Source organism: Octopus bimaculoides, chromosome 11 (assembly GCF_001194135.2).
Source record: "Octopus bimaculoides isolate UCB-OBI-ISO-001 chromosome 11, ASM119413v2, whole genome shotgun sequence".
Lineage (NCBI taxonomy): Eukaryota > Metazoa > Mollusca > Cephalopoda > Octopoda > Octopodidae > Octopus > Octopus bimaculoides.
Genome location: NC_068991.1, coordinates 61,610,353 through 61,616,627, shown reverse-complemented (window position 1 = coordinate 61,616,627; position 6,275 = coordinate 61,610,353). Strand labels below are relative to the sequence as shown.

Genomic DNA, 6,275 nt, shown 5'->3' with positions numbered 1-6,275 from the left:
TATATATATATATATATAGGAAATGAAGAAATATATATGTATATGTATGTATGTCTATTTATAATGAGTTAAAAATATATTTAAAAAAAAAGACACAAACAAGCGGGAAACGGACGCAGATGGTCACTAACTCCTCGTCAGTTATCGGCCTGCTGGTCAGTCGCAATTTTGCGCCTATATATATATCATTGTATGGATCAGACTACCGGATGTTGTAACACACTGCTGGTTACAATGCGCTTTCTCGCATTGTTATAGCTTTCGAATGATCCCATCCCGCTGGCTAGACGAGCAAGCCAACATTCCTTCTGAAGAGAACGCCAGTCCGTCGCAGGATTACCTGCTTACAGTATTATATTTCTTTTCTTTTTTACGTCTGGTACATATTCTGTCGTCTCTTTTCCCGAACCGCTAGGTTACGGAGACGTAAACAAACCAACATCAATTTGTGCATGCTCGCACTATATATTTATGGACTGAAAAGAGTCAGCAGCATGGTGAATGGTAAAACGCATGTGGATAGAGCGCGGGATACTTAGAATGATGCTTTATAACACCTTCCACACAAAAATAGAACCAAGAGCTGAGAGTGATGAACAAAATAAATATGGAAAGTGTAAAGGTTTAAGGAAGTGTGAACGTATGTGTGTGTGTGTGTGTGAACGGTGAGGTGAAGAGTATGTCAGGGTGTTTATTGGGTTGGTATATGCTGGTATTTGTGGAGGAAGGAAGGCAGTGTTTTTTAGAAGGTTGGTTATTTAATTAATCCCAGCTGGGTTAACTGTGTTTAACTGGGGGAATTAATTATTGTTCGCGGATGTAAGCGGTAAATTGGATTTCCGAAGTGTTGCAGGCATTCCACATATACAGCGAGATGCAGGTAGGCGTGGCTTGGAGAATTGTAGTCAGAAGTTACAAGCAAGAATGAGTAGTAAGTGAAAAACTTGCTACGAGACGAGCGAACAGCATGAGGAATTTTCATCAGAACTTCCGTCAAGCAGGTATTTCGACTCCTTTAGTGCTTGTCGCTCTAAAGGATCCAGGTCCCACCTAAGGTATGACTCCTAGACGTTCTCCTGCTGTTTTGGAAATGCTGCCTTTAGTTGGGAGTGAACCGGGGACCTTCGGGTGAGCTTATTTTCCCGAAATTGTCTTGTATATCGGTCAACCGTGAAGATCACCGAAAAGGCACATGCTCTGTGGATCTGTTTGACTTTGGTAATGATGTTGTGGAGGCGCAATGGCCCAGTGGTTAGGGCAGCGGACTCGCGGTCATAGGATCGCGGTTTCGATTCTCAAACCGGGTGTTGTGAGTGTTTATTGAGCGAAAGCACCTAAAGCTCCACGAGGCTCCGGCGGGGGATGGTGGCAAACCCTGCTGTACTCTTCCACCATAACTTTCTCTCACTCTTACTTCCTGTTGTGCCTGTAATTCAAAGGGTCAGCCTTGTTACACTGTGTCAATCTGAATATCCCCGAGAACTACGTTAAGGGTACACGTGTCTGTGGAGTGCTCAGCCACTTGCACGTTAATTTCACAAGCAGGCTGTTCCGTTGATCGGATCAACTGGAACCCCCGACGTCGTAAGCGACGGAGTGCCAACAACAATGTATAGCTGCACCAGACGTCCAACAAGAGTTCTCATAAACATAAATTAGTCAGACATATGTCAACAATATACAGTGAGTCACCGAGAGAAGATTTTATGCCATAATGCACAGAGAGAAAACGGTCTGTTGCATGGATAGATGAACTTGGTCAATGTAAGGGAACGACAAAAGGATAGGTGTGTGTGTGTGTGTGTGTGTGTGTGTTACAGCGAGGGCGAGCCTAGGCAAAGAATCCAAGCTGGGTGTGGCGAGAGATGAAGGAACTAAGCCACGGGGTCTTCCAAATTGCGGTTTGTCCTGGAGGAAGCAAAAGGTTATTCAGGAAAGATGTAGAAAGCGGTTGGGTTTGGTTGGAGGAGACAGAAAGTCTGTGGGATGGTGTACTGGAGAGGTGAGGAGGTGAAATGGTTCAGAGATTAGGAGAAAAGGAAGGCGATTCAATAATATAGGTGTGACGGTCGAATAGCTTTAACGCTGGGTCGTGGGTGACTGGTCTGTATACAGTGAAAATCCTATGTGTTTTTATTGAGCATCTAAGTCAGAGGCTAAAGAATTCTGCGTTGGGGATAATAGGTTTAGTTACAACCGTGTTAACGTTTCAAATATGTTTAAGGCATATTCGAACCTGTAAGAAAACCATTCACTGTATTTTGTCATGGAGAAGATTTCTCGTTGTGAAGAAACCGAGTCAGCTCACAACGTCTCCTAACCAGACTGTGGTATGCATGCATTTCGACCTGGCTATCTTCTCTTATTTCTTTACTGCCCACAAGGGGCTACACACAGGGGGAACAAACAAGGACAGACAAACGGATTAAGTCGATTATATCGACCCCAGTGCGTAACTGGTACTTATTTAATCGACCTCGAAAGGATGAGAGGCAAAGTCGACCTCGGCGGAATTTGAACTCAGAACGTAGCGGCAGACGAAATATCGCTAAGCATTTCGCCCGGCGTGCTAACGTTTCTGCTAGCTCGCTGCCTTATCTTCTCTTAAGCCACAGAGAGGAAGGTAGACGCTGCGAACTGACTCGAGAAGCAGGTCCCCCTTATGATATTCTTATCGTCGCCGTATGGCTGGTTGCGCTATCTAACAGGTCACCGTAAATATAATTGAATTTCGTATGACGATGGTTGCGAGGTGTATGGCTAGAAGACAACTTACAATAGAAATGTATGTGAAGGAGTCGTCGATGCCCATGTCGCGTCTGCTCCATTCGTCGACCAGGTTGGCAACGGATTACGGAGAGTTTAGCCCTGGAGATGTTAGTGCGTCCTGGCTCTTCCACAGCATAGTGGCACAAAGCACAGATCCAAGGCCTTGAAATGTCCTGAGCCGACATTCCAGTGGAATAGTCGTCGGGCGAAGTCGATGAAACAATCAGTGTCGCTCAGTAGCGTAGCTAGGAATGTGTTGGAAATGGCGCCGGTGCGAAACTTTCAATATCTGTTGTATAAACGTGTGTAGAAGGCAAGGGGTGATGTACAGGAAACTTAAAGGCTAGTCCGGGCAGCATATACTGTAGCCACGCGGCTGGTGCCGTTGGACTCAGTGAGTCAGTTGCATGAACAGTTCGATATTGATCTGGAATTGGTTAACAGAAGCTCTGAGGAGTGTGAGGCGGAGGCTCTTCCTACCAAGGATCGAACGTTCAGCGTCGGAAGGTGATAGATCAGAGAGTAGGGTAACAATAGCACGTGGAGGTACTATAAGCGGGTGGGGTGTAATGAAATTGGTGAAAGACTTAGTGGAACTTGTGGGCTGAGCTTTGCTGTATGAGAGGAAACCGAACAATGGATGAAAAGCACTTTGGAATGGGCACCAGACAGGATAGTGAAGTGTAGGTCGCGTGGAACAGGAGCAACGGATGGTGACGCGCATGGGTAAACGGGAAGGGTGAATGAAAATGAGCTGAAACCAACCCTGTTGTGAAACGAAGTTGGTGGAGTTAAAAACGGAGACGGAAACTGCGTAGGAGATTGTCGCTGAGGCTGCGACTAAGAGAAAAAAAGAAAAGACAATGCAACTAGAATAGAGAGTCCAATGGAAGACAAGCGCCGTGAGATGGTACAAGGATGTTTATGAAGAACAACCAGAGAGAAAGGAAGAAAGTGGGTGTGAGCGATTGTTTGATCCCGGGTGGCAAATCAAGGCGGTAGAGTTTGAAGTTGAGAATAATGAGGCTACACACACACACACACACACACACACACACACACACACACACACACACACACACACACACATCAACGATGGAAATTTTTTACGTCATTAGACGTATACTATTAAATGTAGTATACGTCAATAGAAATATACTACATGCATCTCCTCTCTGTGTGTATACACTCACTCCCTCCCCCCACATGTATACATACATACATACATACACGCATACACTCATCTATATATATATAGAATATGCATACACACACATATATATACACACACATACACATACAATTCTCTCTTCCACACACACACTCTCTCTCTCTCTCTCTCTCTCTCTCTATATATATATATATATATATATATATATATATGCATGTATATTATATGTAGAATATAAATGTGTTCGTGTATATGTGTGTATGTGTATATATATATATATACACATACACATACACACATGCGTGCGCGGACACAGGCTGCTTTTCTGCGTCCGAGAAGGGCATGGCTTTCATGACCTTTTCTCGGCCTTCCTACACTAACGAGCAGCTTTGCATTTGTGTGTGTGTGTGTGTGTGTTTGCCTGTGTGTATGCAAGTATATACACATTTCTCTGCTTTTCGAGTTGTTCCGTCGTTAAATGCTATCAAATTGCGTTTGACCTCAATCTCAATCTCTCTTTATCTCTCATATGTCGTTTTACACACTTGACGGGAGAAGCTCCCTGGTAAACTCTCGGCTACATTCGTCTCCTCCTCATCATTACTTCTTTATAACTAGAAAAGGACGAGGAGCGTTATTTCCCCCACACTTCCTCGACGTGTCGCTCGTTTTGGTAGAAATAACAGTCCAGATTTCCTTCAAATCTCACCTTAATTTGTTAATAGCTTTTATCTTTTACTTGTTTCAGTCATTGGACTGCGACCATGCTGGGATAACAACTTCAAGGGTTTAGTGAAACAAATCGACCTTAGTATTTATTTTTTAAACCTGTTATTCTATTGGTTTCCTTTGACAAACCGCTAAGTTACATTGGGCATACAACAGAAAACAGGTTTTATTCGGTTGGTGCATAATTATTGCAGCTTTTTTTCAACAAATTTTATTCAACAAAAACAATAACGACATGTAACAAAAACATCTTTAAATGATTATTCCGGAGCATACTCACCATCTACTTCAATTACTGTTTCCCATTTGCCTGGCAGACAGTCAGACCGCCATTTAAAGATGTTTTTGTTAAATATTGTTTTTGTTGAATAAAATTTGTTGAAAAAAGCCACAATAATTATGCACCAACCCAATAGTTACTGAGGACCAGCAATGGTCACAGGTGTCTCTGTCCATGACTGTTTTCTTACTTGCGGATAAAAAGCCTGTCTTTTTCTTTAATGGCATGCCAACTTTTAAAAAATTCTTTATTCTATTCGCCCTTTTTCCGATGGAGTTGGTCTTAATTGCTATTTGGTGAATATAAGTCTTCAATAGGCGGATATAATTCTAATAAGTCAGGAGTGGCTGTGTGGTAAGTAGCTTGCTTACGAACCGCATGGTTCCGGGTTCAGTCCCACTGCGTGGCACTTTGGGTAAGTGTCTTCTACTATAGCCTCGGGCCGACCAAAGCTTTGTGAGTGGATTTGGTAGACGGAAACTGAAAGAAGCCCGTCGTATATGTATGTGTGTTTGTGTTTGTCCCCCCACCATCGCTTGACAACCGATGCTGGTATGTTTACGTCCCCGTAACCTAGCGGTTCAGCAAAAAGAGAGCGATAGAATAAGTACTAGGCTTAGAAAGAATAAGTCCTGGGGTCGATTTGCTCGACTAAAGGCGGTGCTCCAGCATGGCCGCAGTCAAATGACTGAAACAAGTAAAAGAATTGAATATTGTATGATATTTGATATACCAATATTTGTCCAGGTTGTTCAAATACATGTCATTCAGCGCTGAATTACCATTAAGCAAAATGAGCACATGCTCAGGGCAACAAACGAAGTGCGTGTGTGTCGGGGTGGGGGGGTTGCACCACAAAAATTGTTAATGGTTTACAGCACAAAAGAAATCACGTTAAACTTGCTAAAATAATATTCAAAGTGGTTTTATATGATCAGAAATCTAATATCGAAGTGTTCATAGTGTAATAGCGAGGATCTGATCAAAGATTTTGCATTTAAACAATAAAAGGCAAGAGAAAACGTTTCACATATAAATAAAGTGGAACTATACAAAAATAAACATTATTCTCTATCTTACTGTTTGTTTTTGTTTCATTTTAAAAAATGGAAATTTATTTTATGGCTTAATATTGTTTATATTTTGAATTACAAATATATCGGAGCACCAAATTTTTTTAAGTGCTTCGGGTCTCGATGGGTTTTAATCCGGCCCCGACGCTATTGGCTACTTTGAGTTATTTCTTTTAGTTTATCATTTTCGTTTAAATTATGCAAATTATCTTGGCCATAAATATATTCTACTCCGTTTTGTATAAATTCTAGT

General features: G+C 42.2%; 1 protein-coding gene across 1 annotated transcript in view; it reads left to right on the top strand.

Moving 5' to 3' along the window:
- LOC128249101 (uncharacterized) overlaps positions 1–6,275 on the top strand; it is a 103,934-nt gene that overhangs the window by 24,583 nt on the left and 73,076 nt on the right. The window lies entirely within an intron of this gene.